The sequence below is a fragment of the Ptychodera flava genome, chromosome 21 (assembly GCF_041260155.1).
Source record: "Ptychodera flava strain L36383 chromosome 21, AS_Pfla_20210202, whole genome shotgun sequence".
In the NCBI taxonomy this organism is placed as follows: Eukaryota; Metazoa; Hemichordata; class Enteropneusta; family Ptychoderidae; genus Ptychodera; species Ptychodera flava.
Window position 1 is genome coordinate 13,752,519 of NC_091948.1, and position 16,813 is coordinate 13,769,331.

The window sequence follows — 16,813 nt, forward strand, 5'->3', positions numbered from 1 at the left end:
TTCAAATTTTTACAATTCTTTTTTGATCTACCACTTATGGAAACTTATTTTAAAGCTGTTGGTGTAAGGAAAATTTTCAGTTTAAGTTTTTCGAACTTGAATCAAAACAAGTTTTTCTCCATAGAGTACACAAAGGGAGGACGGCCATTTCGAATTTCAAATATCGGTCAATCTTGGGTAATTTGTTTCTCCAGTACCACAATATGCACTGTGACCGCAGATTTTTATTCTTGATTTTGCAAGAGTAAGGTTGAAAGATTCATTGAGGAAAGTTTGAGCAAAAGTTTGTCTTTCACTTCCGAGGCGTATACTACCTTAACCTGAAATATGGCTATCAGTTCACTCATTATAAAGCTTGGTGCCGTCATGATCGATACACAGCTAAATAGAAATCTCTTTTACATAAAAATAACAATTTCTTATATATATCTGCAAAACAATTTAATGACGTAATGTCTTTTGTAACAAGGTTGATCAATTTTGTTCAGGTTTTCTAGATATCTGCAATTGTAAACGTTGTTAAATATGCAAAGAGTAACATCATTGTCATGATACGGCTCAATGAATTAGAGAACTGTTTTCTGAGATCACTATTTGTTACCAGATCCATCAGATTTGAAGTGGTCAGTCTGAAAATATCTTATTTCTGGACATTTAATCAGGCAAATTGGCATTATTCATGCAAGCTATACAAACCCTAAAAAATCACATCCTGCAATTGCCACACAAACCTACGCAATGGATTCGATTACAGTGAATTTAAAAATAACTTGGATAACAACGTGTTAGGGTGATTAGAAGAACGTTCTGTCGTTAGAAAATAACGCCAGCTGCAATCATAACAAAGATTGTCTTTTGATTGATTTTGCATCTGTAATTGAACCCAATACGACGTCCACTGTTGTCCCATACAAAACACGCTCAGTGTAGGAAATGCCCATCATTGTACCAAACTGTACATACTGTACCGGGAGAAATAACCTATCGTTACTGTTCCGTGCAGTTTAATCGACGGGAAATGTGATACAGGCAATATAAGAATGTCCAAAAAGTCAGTGTAATGAGCAGTTTTCCAAATGGAGCGCGGCGACACTGACGATGTTGACTGTGGTATAGTGAAAGCCGTACTGGGTTAAATTGTTGCAAAATTCATCGAAAGAGAATGTTCGTAATGAATGCAGGTGGCGCAAATTTTTCTCATCATCCAAGCCCGTTGTAATTCCAAGCTATTTTGAAATTCACCGTAAGATTCAGAGAGCCATTAGGTAGAATTGTTGCGCCAATGGAAACACAAACAAATACACAGACATAGATGAAATAAAAGCTCCACTACAAATGTGAATGCACTTGAAAATCCTACACAAATATGAGTCTAAGCATTCTCCTTCACATTGGTATCTATGCAAAGTGTTTCATGCATTTTAGAAGTGGAAGTGGAAAGTGTTACATCTTAGAAGCATATGTATCAAATCGAATGAGTCCACGATTTGTGTTATAAGTATTCAGTTATGCGTGTTCCTTTTTCCGTTCGGAACATAGGTAAGTATATTGTTCTTTTCTGAAGTCCTCTTACCTTCTGTATCGCAAGTAACTCCGTATTGAACTCCCTTGCTACTATTGGACCTGCACTGACAAAGATACCAAATGAGAAGCCGATGACGAGACCAATCGTAGCACCCCTGCAAGTGCATTAATGGAACATTATAACATATAGTATGAGTAAATGTTATAGAAAAAATCGAAATAGTGTGGTAACTTTGAATCTAAATGTAATGGAGTTCTAGGATGTTATTAAGAAGAAATTTATTTATAAAATTCTATCACAGTATCTAAGTTACCAAACACTAACAGTCAATAATTATCCCGATACAAGAATATACACTATTGTTTTGGGTGTGGCATACATGATCAGTGCTACTTTGCAAAATCAGTGTTTGGAAAAGTTCTGTTTCCAGAGAAACTACGCAAAATTTAATAAACTTTTACAGATGTTGGTCACATAGAGCTGTAATAGTGCGCAAAGACATGTGGCATAATTGTGTCAATTAATGCTAATTTGCATATTTTATGAATTTCATAATTCCAGCAATATATGAAGTACTTCCTAAAATTTGATGAAATTTGGTACAGATGTTGAAATACCGTTAAAGTTAGTAAAGACATTTAGCGGCATCATATCAATTTATTGCTAATTTAAATATTTAACGAATTTCGCCATTAGGGTGATATGTCAAGATATATTGCTTCAATTTTGATGAAGGTTGTTGTTGATCTCACAGTCCTGAAATGGTGCACAGACATTTTTCTGTACGTGGGTGGACATCAGGCGTTTAGCAGTATCAGGTCAATTACAGTGGTTTTGGCTGACCCGTTGGTATAAGAACAACTAGACATATTGTCTAAATCGAGGTGTTGCCAACACTGTCAGGTGCAATAATCAGCTAGGCGGAAATAAAAGTCAATCATAAAGGAATCAACTCTACAAAAGTTGAAACATTGTCTATTAGGAGAAGAGACGTACTCAGAACAACACCACCCGATCCACACATACCACATTTGCTCAGGCGAGAAGCCAGCGATGGTATCCACGAGATTTTGACCAGTTCACGACATATATGCACGAGCGGTAGCGAGTGCATATATGAAGTGAAATGGTCTAAATTGAGTTGTATACCGTCGCTGGGTGTGATTTATTGCTATTATATCATAACAGTATATTGCAATACTGGCATGGAATGTCACAAACTGACTTTTCCTCATGCCGAGACACAGTAGTGAGACTACCCACAATTCCCTTGATTTGTGTGCTCAGACATCATTTACCAAAGGCTTCTCCAATTTTATCAGTTTCTGAACAATTTGAAATTTAGAATTTAATTTAAGGATTATTGGTTAAAACTATGTTCCAAAATTATTGATCATGTCTAAAATTCAGGAGTAAATTGAATAAGAATTCGATGTTTGAAGGTGCTAAAAATTGTACACTTGTCAAGGTAAAGTTATCAGCAACTAAGATGGTCTCATCATACCACCTGTCAGACATGTTAATTTCCTTTGTTACAAACATTCAAAAAATCAATACCCTTTCTTTTGCCAACACAGATGCTACTTATTCCCTTAGTTTCCTTGAAAATATTGCATATGGCTGTCAAAAAACTATGTCGACAAAATTACAAAATTGCTATCTCCTCTGCGGAAAAGGGGTTGATCTTCTCATTATTCACAGTGAGAAATCAGAAAATTATGATTATCAGAACTATGGTCCCAGAATTTTGAAATATGGACCGAGTTGTTCTGTGTACAGAAGAAATTTGCTTCAGTTCAGTGAGTGATCTCCGTGTGTACGGATCATGGAGAATTGTGGGTAGCCTCACTTACTGTGCGAGAGCCAGTGCGCATGCCATCCGTGGTATATTGCCTATATACCACGCTTCTTTTCGCGTCTCGACCAATCAGATCGCTGTATTTGCACCATCAATATACTGGTATGATATAATTGACATTAAGTGATACATCCCAGACAGTTAGTAGGCTGTGTGTGGATGTATGTGGCGGTGGTGTTTTGACGATGTCTGACCACCTGCCAGACAATGTTTCAAGTTTTGCAGAGTTGATTTTTTTGTAATTGACTGATAACACCGCCTAGCTGATAGTTACGCCCGACAGTGTTAACAACACCTCGATTGAGACATTGCGTCTAGTTCATCTAATGCCATCGGTTCAACGAAAACCACTGTAATTGCTAATTTTCATATTTAATGAACATTCATAAGTAGTGTGCTACTACCGTATTTCTCAGCGTGGCCGCCCAGAGACCAAAATGTGTAATTTAGCACAACCAATTGGGTTTTCGGTTTCCCGGGCAACCACTTCCAAAGTTTTGGGAACATCTTAGGTAATTTACATATGGCGGGGATGTTGCATGCTAATGCATGTCTTCATATGAACAGCCAAACTTTAAAGAGGTGAAAATAATGGGAAAACAAGATCGTAATATGTCAATTGTTTCATAAAATAATCTGCATCTGAAAATTACATTAAGGTAAAGGGCGACGAATTCGGACGCGCACACGCTTTAGAACGTTTCTGCGCAGATTTAACTCCAGCCTGTCGCAAATGGGTTACCTTGTAGCGCATGTATTTAACATCACCTGTCATTGTTGAAATTGCGCTTTTACCTAATTTTTTGACCCCGTCTCTGAGAAATACATGTGACCTATGACCTTTTTATATTTTGACACCCTAGGAAGCTGGTTTTTATTTAATATGAGCGAAAAATTAACATTTCACTCCCATTTACATGGCGCATATTACCCATTCACCTGGAGATATTGTAAAAAGTAGCATGGTGACACCCTTTTATTAAAAGCGCAAAGTAAATGGTATTATGTCAGGATTTTATTCGCAAAGTTTGGTCAAAATGTCACCATTCAAAGCGACAGGAAGAAAGTTCGAAAATTATGTAGTGATATAATTTCGATATCGTCATTTTGTAATCGATACTTATGTAAAAAATTCTTTACAAATATCATGAAAACTATACATTCGATAGATATGGATCTTAAGTCTTGGTATATATTAAAATAACTCATTTGCTAAGCTTTTTATAATTACTTTATTTAGTCGAAGTGAATTATATCATTTTTATTATTTCTAACGACGCCATTTTAGCGTCCGTTTCCAGGGAAACGAGCGTGGTGACCCCCATTTTTTATTTTATTTTGCACTTGCACAACTTCCAAGAATATTTGTGCAAAGTTTCAAGAAAATGACACCTTAACTTAATTTTGACGTAATTCGTAGTACTTCACCTTAAGTACATAGCTTAAGTATGCCCATTGCCCCTAAATGAAAGCAAACATGTCAAGACAAGACTGTCTTCACCACCTTATACATGCATTTACAAGTCAGCATGTTGACAAAGAAATGCTACTTTGTCACAAACCAGCAAGCTTACTTTTACGAGTATCGGAGATCATACACATCGACATATCAAAGGTGAACATTTACACAAATTTGGTTTCACACACGTCATTTTCAAATGCTATCGCTTTGTATAGTTTTTTTGCGTAGAATATTCGATGCAGACGTCAGTGGCGGAAAGATTGGCCCCAGGACACTTGGCCAGACACCAACATATGACGTCTGTGTAAGCTAGCTTGAATCGCTGAAAAATGTCACTGGACTTTGTTTACAAAGGTATATAGAAGGCTAAAGGTCAAAGGTTGAGCTGTCCTTACAGCAGTAGTGACAGCCTTAGTGAGAGAGAGCTAAGTTTATCAGATAAAATCTAGGTGTAGGACAGTTGACGGATCGAGTCTAGATCTCGACAAAAGAGTTTGACGTCAATGATCAACCATAGCGCCTTTTAGAAAATCTGAAGTCTTCTCCGAGTCAGTCATAATATATTCATTTTGACACAAATTGTTACAACTGATATCTAATCATATGATTCAAACATAGTCTAAGATTTTTTATCCTATTTTCAATTACTATACATTTCATATAGTAATGAAACAGGTGTTACCAATTCCTGTCTAAAAGTCAACCAATCCATCGTGCACCGTTTACACTGTGTGCATTCATGTCATATACCAGTTGTTTGTTTATTTTTTTCCAGAAAATATATCAGAGTTGCCTTTCCTTTAAACAGGCAGTCCTTAGATCAAAGCATATCATTTAATGTGGCATTGATGTTGTTCACCCTTGTAACTCACTTGTACCCACTGAGGACTGTTACTGTGTCAATAAAATGGGTGTCTGTAAATCCAGTAACTAGCCATAAAGACCAGTAACGACCAGAAACGAGCAGTAGCTACCTAGAACTGGACAGATCGAGCCAATAACGAGCCATGACGAGCCAAAACTTTATGATCTGTCCATAAATTAAACTTCAAGCGGAGTTCTCGCCAATCCTGGAAATCATTGTCTCTACGGCATGTTTGGGCACGGTACAGCCCATTACCAGTCACGAGCTGCACCATAGCAATAATGACCATTAACGACCAGAAGCGAGCATTAATTGGCAACAACAAGCAAAACAAGGTAAAACTGGCCAAAACGAGTAAAACGAGCCAACAAACATGATCTTTTCCTCAAATGGTCTACTCGTGCTAAGGTACAGAAAAGAAATTGTAGGGCGAGAGGGCTAGTGCTTTTTAATAGGATGCTGAGGAAAATAGTGAATTTTCAAACGTTTTTCCATGAAACACGCTCAAAACACATGCTGTGAACCTTTCAAAAACACTTTTATCTTTAAAAATAATCACATTATGTAACATTTAATTAGAGTAATGAGAGATCACATGTCACGATAATGGAGATCGCATGTCACAATAATAATGCTGTAAACTACCTGCAGTGCAATTCGCTATTTTAAATTGTAAGGAGCATCTGCTGTAACTTTTACCATAATCTTTAGTTTGTTATTTAATTTTACAGAAAATGTAATAAATGCCAAGAAACTTATTGCAGCCTCCCGTGTATTGTCATTGTATTTCTAAATTGGTGGCCCTCCTCTTATAGATTCTCTCAGGTCCCTTACCAAGATCAGCGGCAAGGGTCAAGGGTCTTTTCTGATCGCCATTGTCTCCAGGGTTTGATAACATCTTGCAGTATGCATGTCACGTCAGCATTTAGCACGCAAGAAACGGAACTGAGTTAAGAGAACAGTATCACACTTAAGTCATATGATCTTGACGACATATACAGGGATACACTTTTCCTGAACTTCATCAACATACTCCCTCATTAACCACTTTTACTGCTGATGTCCCTTGAGTTTCAATCAATTGATTGATTAGTATCAAAACTGGAAGATTCGTAGAGCAAGATCCCAGGTTGATTAATGTTCATTTATGATGGCTACTGGTGATCATTGTTCGGTATCAAATTTTCAAACTAATTAATCTTTATCAGTGTGTAATATACACAACAGGAATGAGATACGTTTGGATTTTGAAAATTCTCTCCAAAGTTCCCTAAATATTCTGAGGGATATGAGATCAATGTATTCGTAAAACTTACCTCAATGCCCCTGCAAAAAGACAGGCGACGAACAGGCGTTGCATCTGACCAAACTGCGAACTTATGAAATACATCAAAATCTGCCCATACAAATGTTTTAACATGCGTAAGTACCCTTACTGAACTTAGGAGGTAGAATGCTCTCAAAGGAATATATGAGTTTAAGGAATAAATCGGGAAAGGCCGCTGCTTACATTAAATATTTTTTTGAAAGACAGCAGTAACTCATGAGTCGAATGCATAAAGGAGTGATATTTCTTTACTAGTATAACCGACAGATATGCATTTTTACTTTCCATTCTCAGATTATCAGATTCTCAGATTTCTGCAGTAACACAGCAAAGTTAAGTCCGGAAAATACAATTATTGCAGAACATACTGCTTCAGCAAACTCCATCGAACGACGACAATCTTAATACGTCTTACAATCGAAGAACCATGATCATTTCAAACTGTCCGAAATTATGGCAGCACTACACTGTAAAGTTAAGTGTTAAAGGATAGAACACCAATTACGCCTTTTTGTAACACTTTTTGAACGCCTGTAGACGTTCAGAAATTTAACACTACGTGTTCAACCAACGTTCAATTTTTGAACACACGTGTGCAGATTTTGAACGCTACGTGTTCATCAGACATTATATTGAACGCCATGTGTTCCATATCTGAACACACGTTGCACAGGAAATGTGTTCAAAAATTGAACGCTTTTACGCGTTCAAAGGGCTGTAACACTTTTTGAACGCATGGACGCCGTTCAACGATAAGTGTGTTTAAGGCTAGAACACATGATGCGCGCTTGTTGAACACCTTTAATTTGGGGCGTTCACGGGGTGTTCAAGCCTTGAAATAACATTACAGACCATTGATATCCAGTAAAATTATTTATTCTAAAAATACACGAAACATTCTAGAATGAAATACAATAATTTACTGTAAAATGGGCTAATAAACATCGCAACTTTGTATGTAAAGTTTGTCAGAGGAAAAAACCAACAGTGTTAACACCTTCCTATCAAAAACATAAGCAATAAAAATCACCATATTGTGGATTACGTTTTATGTTCATACTTGTTTAAAATGTACAAAAATCATCTGAAAAAGCTCAAATTTGGCATACTTATTGTGTTGAAAAGTGCATACCCCATTTTTGTAAGATGGTTTCTTAAAGACATTTCCTCTTGTATAGACAATTGTAAATTTTGAAGAAAAAAGAAGTTAGTCAAGGCTTCTCTAGAGCACATGGTATATATGGTATATCCACACTAAAGTAAACACAACATGTTAAGTTGTCAAAGTGTCACAGTAAGGCACAACATGCAGAAAGTGGGGAAAGTTGGTCCTTGGCAGGGTAAAACCTATTTCTTTGTCCAACAAAGTCCTTCATAAACAAAAAGGTTTGTTTGTTTGTAATATCTTTAAATAACCCTGAAATAAATCGGTGACATTTCAAAATATACTTCTCAGAAATTTAAAACATATTCGTAAAGACCTTTCGAATTCTGGTGTACCCTGCTATTAATTTTTATACATTTTTTTTACCAAAAATGGTAAAAATCACCCTTAAACTGAAAAAATGTACATTTTATCATTACTTGAATATATCACATTCTGGTAATCCCTAATTCTTAAAAATGTGTGAAATGTCTTTAATGTCCTAAAATACAAAGTTGCAAATTTCTGCATAATTTGAACAATCTGAAAAAGACTATCAGTAGAGATCTAAGCTTATGTCTTAAATATCAAAGCTAACCGATATTAGCAGTTTTGAAAAAGATTTTTAAAGATATTTTTGACCAAAAATGACAAAACTCGCCAGTAAATATAAAAAATTTAATATTTCATCACACCTAGCACAAATTTGACTAAGGTCATTTTTAGGGACATGTTTACCAAATATTGAAGACGTGAGTAAAAGAGAAGAAGATTTTTCCAAAAAATAGCCAAATTTGCCTCAGAAATAAATTTGCATATTTCAGCATAACTTGAACATATCTGATGAGGGTAATCCCTTGGGACCTGTAATCCAAATATGAAAGGATTCGTACAGGCTGTTTTGAAGAAAACCTCTGGATGTACAAATTTGAGGATAATGCTACACATCCACCTATTTAACTGACAGCAAAGCTAAAAACCAGTTGCTAAGTACAAGAGACGTGTTGAGCTACAATACAAAATAATCTACGGTTGGTAGCAGGCTATGATCAACTAAATGTTTCAAGGGCATAAGCTTTCAAAGATCATAGCATGCTACCAAAGCTTAGATTAATTCAGAAAAAAAATACAGAAATTTATTAAAATTCAGTTACTGACCCTTGGAAGTTTAAATGTACATTACAGATGAACTGAGGTTCTAACACTTGTTTCCAGACAGCTACCTGTACACTCATCTTCTTCATTATCTGTATCACCAGCTTCTGTGACAACTCTTCCATTTTCAGTTAAATCCAACTTTTTACATCCTGAAAAAATGCAACAATAGGTAATATGGCGAGATGAAACTTTAAATGAAAGACAAGGGACTGATTAGGTTAAGGAAAAGGGGAGACTTTCATATACAGTGCCTCTCTTCAATACTGTTACAAAATATTTGCTGCTTCTTGTCATCAACTGATTAAAATAAAAAAGCCAAACTCTCATATGCTGAAACAATACAATGTATACTCTACGATGTTTACCTGATGTTTAACATGCGATTGTGTCTACTAAAAGACATGTGTTAGCTGTGATTACGCAGCAGCACTATGCAAGGCGTATCGATCGCGCTCAGGTCAGGGTTATCGCTACAGTTGTGTTGCTATGACCCTTGACCCGAGTGAGATCGATCGATAGGCCATGGCCAAAAGTACCACTGCGTATTCACAGCCAGTTGTGGTATACCAGCCATGAAAGAAAAAAAAAGGTTTCTTCACCTAGTTAAGCTATTTCAAGGTACAATACAATTAATTTCAAAGGACGATAATATAGATGCTTCAAAAATCTAATAGCTTTCACTATTTTGGAGAGGAAACTTACCCTTTCTGGTCTTGCTTCCGCACGATCACGACTTCAGGGTGCGCTTACAAGAAAAATGTCGCAACTTCCGTTTGGATGCATCATGGGATGGGAAAAGACACCAAACTTGAACACCAAGTGTTTAGAAGTAGAACGCTTCTTGCACGCCGATGTTAAAATTAAAACGTTCATGGTGGTTTTCTGATTTTCTTTTCTAATTTTTAAACTTTCAACCCGTAATAAACGTGTAAAATTATTTTGTATACTTCCTTTTTTAGAAAAAACATGCTTTAAGCAATTGCAGGCCGGAAATATTTTCACTTAGTGTGAAATTCGTTACACCGAAATCCGTGTACGTTTACCGGACAGTGAAGCAATAGTAAATTTAATATAGCCATTGTAAAGTAAAAAACACAAAAGACTGTTAATTGTTTCACAGTATTGTAAAATTTCTATGATGCTGAGTTTTTGAACACTTGAAGGAGATCGTTGTTAACACATAGTGTTCAGGTTTAGAACATCATTGTTAATATTATGAACACTAGTGTTAACAATATGAACACCAGCCGTTCAAATTTGAACACCGACATGTACATTTTGAACGCGTAAAGACGCGTCTAGCGTCCGCTATTTTTACAGTGTAGTGTTCGCGTCACACTTCATAATCTACAGGAAAACAGCCTTTATTTTTATGCTGATTTAAAAGTGGGTATTCTCTGATCATGAAAATTTGTGTGAAGCACATACCCACATGTAAAGCAATAGTGATTACATACGTTAAAATATGAGTGCCGCAATTAAATGCAAACGATTATATTTAGAGGCAGCTACGTTTGCTGAGGCGGCCTCACATCACGTATGACGGAACACGCCCCTCTGAGAGAGATTTATCAAATGGCAGTAAAACGCTTAATTTGCATTGTGTAAACCCACTTTCGGACCTTTTAGGTTCATTATATTTCACGATAAGACACAATCAATCTCACCAGCCCATTGACCTCGATCAAAGACAGTACATTGTCCGCGTTTGATTATGCACGTTTTTTATTATTCTATTGCAAACTATGTCATAAATTTCTGGCATACATCCAAAGTTGCTAACATGATAGATGTTTGTGTCATACATTTCTTTACCTCCTAAAGCACTTAAAGACTACGGAAGGTAATTTTGACAATAGAAAATCAATAAATGATATCACTGTATCAATCACTGAGACATATCAAATAGATTTAAGGCATGATTTTGATAAACGAATAAGCAGGAAAAAAGTTAGTCATTTGCCAAAGGGAGGGAAAATTGAGTTATGCTTATTTAGGTACATTATTAGGGCTAAAGGTCAACGGTTGTCCTACGTCCAAAAGAGCACCAGTTTTTCGTTTTCGATCACCCAGTTTTAAATTCTTTTGTCTAATTTGAACCACAACAAAATCTAGACTTGCATGTTACGGCCTAAAGACGATCGTGCTTCGAAATAGATCCTCCTTAATTCTTTATGAAAGGATCAATGGCTAACAGAGTTTATAGGTCAATTCTATTTCTCATTCATAAGAATGATCCTATCAAATTTAGTTTCGCAGATACTCATACAGTAAAGAGGTAAATCTAGTAGGTGCCAAGTGCCTATGAAGCTGTTATGGAAATGTAATTGTTTGCATCATAAAGGACGCTTTGCATCACTGTTAGACATCCGTAATGGATACGAAATTTGATACAAGAATTCCTGATACATTATGTTAATAACCCAAAGATTCAACGATTGTGTTTCGTCTTCTACATCTCCTGAAATTACATGGCAAGAGTGAAGTATCTGACCATGTGAGGGACGACGATATGGAAAACAATAGCGGTTCAGGCCCATTAAATGGCTTCTCTTACTTCTGAAGCTCGACTAAATCCAAAACGAATTTTGTTTTGGATTTAGTCGAGCATCAGAAGTAAGATAGAAGCCAATAGTCCAGTTGGAAATGCAATTTTCGTAATCGTGCAAAACGAAATAGACGAAGCAGACGAGGTGAATTGAATATTTCCAATGAAAACTGTCACCGATGTTAAGATAGATAGACGATAGGCAGGAAAGTGCTGTGCCATCTCGAAAAAAAGACAAAAGTTGTGCTCGAAGAATTGGATGACTGGTCTACCATGGATGATATACAGTGACATAAACAAAATTATATACTCTCGTAGTGTCAAGATTCAGCTCATATTCATTGTATTTCGTCTTAATTCGGTATTTAAAAAGCATTTTATTTGACTGTGATAAGAAGACAATGATATTGATGGTCCCAACAAAAAGAGTCCAATGCAAGTTTATCTGCATTCAGTCAGACTTGTTTTTTATGTCATCTAAATCAGTGGTTGACAGTGTATCCGGCTCCTTTGCTGTGTAATAAGCTGTCTCGGGATGCCTTTGTCTGTTGGAAAATACAAAAACACAGTTATCAGTGAACAATCCCTTCGCCATTTCAAATACCCAGCTCAAAAGTTATATATCCTGTGTTTACATTGTTTTAGAATAGTGTTGACCCTGTATATTTATATTTCAAAATCATAGTTTAGATTTTAGTCCAGTTCAAATGGGTATAGCGCTAATACAGCACTGGATTTTTACTTTTAAATCAATCAGAGCGTAGTATATCAATGTATAATAGTATTTTATCTATCTTACAAGATAATTTATTAGCCCTTTTCTAAGCTGTATTCAATCAACGAGTAAAAATGAAGTCGTAAAATGTATAATTTCAAATTTTTCAGACTGATCTTGCATTGTGTTACATTTCACGGATTTGTGCGTGTCATTTAATTTGAGTATCATTGACAACTGCTTCTGGCATTCCGTGGGCAAAGCAACAGTTGGCCTGGTATTCAAATCTAAATATTATATCACTATGACAATGCTAAAATCCTAAAGCTGCGTTGATAGTTTTCTAGTTGATACTAATTTGGCTTGCAAGAAGCAAAATAGCGGAATCGCCTCAGACTAGCTCCTTTCACAAATGATCGTCCAACAGTTGGTTAACTCATCAATATTGTATAATTGGACACAATGGAGCGAAAGATGTTTTACTTACTAAAATGTACAACAGTACAACATCAAAGGTATGTAATATTGTGAATATGTACGAATAAGTCCACATAATTTTATGTATAGTTGTATTGTATCTTAACATGCTCTAACTAAGTTCGCAAATTATATTTCGTATTAATTTAATGTTCCCGAGAGAACTACAGGAACTCAGACTGTTTTTAGACTCGCAGTTAGTAAACTCAATGTTTTTAAATACTCGGCTTTTCAAAGATGTATAGCCAGTCTTAACGAATTGTGTATTTCTAACCCTGCAATTGATATTAGCTCATCTTATCTAAGTTTCAGACACCTGGTCAGAATTTCATCCGTAAACTTGTAGATACTTTTAATGGTTTTATATTTTTAGACGTCTGTAAGAATTTCATCGTTTTCGTTTTATTGTACTTTATCTGTTTTTTAATTCATATTTTATGAAACCTGTAAATGGGACTTGTTCCCGTTGGTCTTCCTTGAAGTAAATAAATAAATAAATAAATGAATAAATAAATAAACTATTCTCCAATGTTCCTTTTGAACGCCAAACTTTAATAGTTATAATGTGGATAAATCTGTAATGATGATGTCTTGTTTTGTCTTGTTTTTTCACAAACATACACTCAACACTACAGATTACATCATCATTGACCTAAATTTAATTAATATTTAAAATGGAAAGGATAACTGTGATATGTGTTGTTCATTTTATTAGATACTTTTAAATAAAGCCTTTCTCCCTTCTCAATAAACTCCCAACTTAAATATAAAAAGCCATTGCGCTAATGCTAGATCGCTATATTTGCACAGTCAATAAACTTTTACAATATATATTATAATTTCACATGTTTATCTTAGGCCGAAAATGATAATAGCTATTTCATTCCGATGGAGGAAAAATGAGTTTACTATACCCTGCAGTTGTCTAAAGGTGAGCTTTGTTTCAAATATGTAATTTCGAAAAGCGCGTTCAATACGAATGCTATGACATTCTGTTAGATTTCATGGATTTGAGCATGTCTCTAAATTTGTCAAGCCTAACACATGATCCACAATTGGTTCTGCCGTGAGCAGCGCATTTGTTTTTAGTGATGTTCACATTTGAACATTATACCACATGACAATGCTACGGAGCTGTTCTGTTTCACAGTTTTTCTCCTTTACTCAAACTTGTCCATCAATATGCAAACTAGCAAAATGACCGTTTTCGTGTTTGCTAGGACACCCAAAAAGTTCAGTAGGTAAATATATGACAATACAATATCGATTTTTGAGACACGGTACTTTGCGTAATCCGTTTTTGCCTGTGTAAGCGTTTTACATACTTGGCGACATGGTAAAAGATTAAACTTGTTTGATCTCTCCATCGATAGAAGTGTGTCAATCATCTTCCCATGACAGATAGAATAACTTGTTTTTTATTACTTACTAAACTACCAACCTTTCTGCATGTGTAACTCACTGCATGCAGACACTCATACCTAGTTATCAAGTCTTACCCACCGACGTACCCACATAGCTCGCTATCTAATTATAATTTAACATGTGTCGGCGATAGTACTGAACAAAATCTAGTGACGAATGTAATGAAATAACTAATTGACCTTACCGTAGCGCAACAACGAGCAATGACGAGTCAACAGGTCTTACAAGAGAAGGTTCCACACATCGAGCAATCTCACTGACCATGACACCGACAACTAGTGTGACCAGAAAGTTAACGGTTGAGTACCACATGAAAGAAACCTAAGGACATGAAATGACGAAATGTCATAAGTTGTATCCATACGGAATAACAAGAGAAACAATGAACTCGTTGTTTTAAAAGTAATGCTTTCTAATTTGTATATAAGGATTAACTTTACCGATGCTATAAAATCACGAAACACTTCGTAACACACTTAATGTAGGCCTACTCTAGCATAAAGTGAAGCTTGTGTTGTTTTCTATGAACATAGGCCCTGAAGGCAAAATAACTTGACAAAAGTACAAAGTTTCAGTATTTGTCGGGTGTCAGCAGCTATTCATTGTAAACTGACACCTTATTTTTTCCAACATAATGCCTACGTCATGCTATGATAAACAGCAATAACAAAACTCATTGAACATTATATGGCCATTCCTGATATGGGGTCAACCTTGTAAAACTTAAAATGGGAAGTACTAATTATTTGAGAGAAACCTCGAATATGCCTTCCAGTTTATTTATATGCTGTAATGAGCACTATCTGTAAAATGTATTATGAAGCTTTGTGCGGCCATGATCGATAATGGGGTAAATGAAAATATCTGTTATATGCAAATGAGTAGTTTTTTGATATTGGACTGGCCAACAATCTTTACTGAAATGTATTTTGTATGAAGTTCAATCAACTTTTTTCAGGTCCTTCTAGATATCCATAATTGTAAACGTTTGTAAAATATGCAAAAGAGTACATTTACAAAATATGACTCATCGACCTGAGAAACTTTTGTGTGGACAATATCTGCGACCAAATCATCCATCATATTTGAAACAGTCAATCTAAAAATATCAAACTTCTCCACAATTAATCATACAAAGTGGCATTGATATGCAAGCTTCACAAACCACAAAAGACTAAGTTATTTAATTACCACACAGGATCTTTGTAGTGGATCATCATTTCCAGAGATCCGTTAGGTTGAAAGGTTGTGCCAACAGCCACACAGACGTATACACAGTCATATATTATATACAAGCTCTCGAGTGTGCACACATGAGCTATAAATGTAAAAGCACTTGAAAAGCCTATGGAAATAAGAGTCAAATCCCAGCATTCTCTTTCATGTTGTTGACTGCCGCAAGAGTTACAGACTGAAACGGTTAAGTCTGTAAATTACGTGTATGAAATCCGGTGAGTCTGATATTTGTGCTGACATCATTCAGTTATGCATGATCCTATTTTCGTTCGGCACAAAGGTCAGTATTTTTATGTTTTCTGAAGTCCTCTTACCTTCTGTATCGTGAGTAACTCCATATTGAACTCCCTTGCTACTATTGGACCGGCACCGACAAAGACGCCAAAGGAGAAGCCGATGACGAGCCCAATCGTAGCACCCCTGTAAATGCATCAATGGAACATTATGAAATATAGTGTGAGTAAATATGATATGAAAGGATTGAAATAATGTGGTCAAATATTTTTATTTCTGATCACGTCAAAATAAAGTACGCGGCATTCATATACATTGAATCTAAATGTAATGTAGTTCAAGGATTTTGTTATGATGAAATACTTCTTTGTAGAAGTAAAAGAATAAATATTAATGAAAGCAAAGGGAACAAAATTGATTTTGCAAGGCAAGCAGGTAGTATTATGATTGCAGATTAGATTAAACTGATTTACAAATATATTTTGTAGTGATACGCAAGAGGGTCATCGAGCCGTGTGGTAAATTTTTACGGCCTAGGAAGTATTTCCTGTGAATCTTTTAGGCAATAGGCATACGATCGAGGTCTATGATTATCGTATACGGGCAAAGGGTTTGATGCACCTTATGCACTCCTTAGTACCCCGCAAATATCGGTTTACATATTTCTTCATTATTTAGTCGAATAAGTTAATTATGCATATGTGGTGAGAAATATTCGGATCTGATATTAAGATGGAACTGGAATTCGGGCTTAGCAACAAGCAGCGCCCACAGTAACGTAAGAAAGGAATTTACTGTTACCATGGTCATACCCAATTTTCGCGAATATGGTCGGGTTC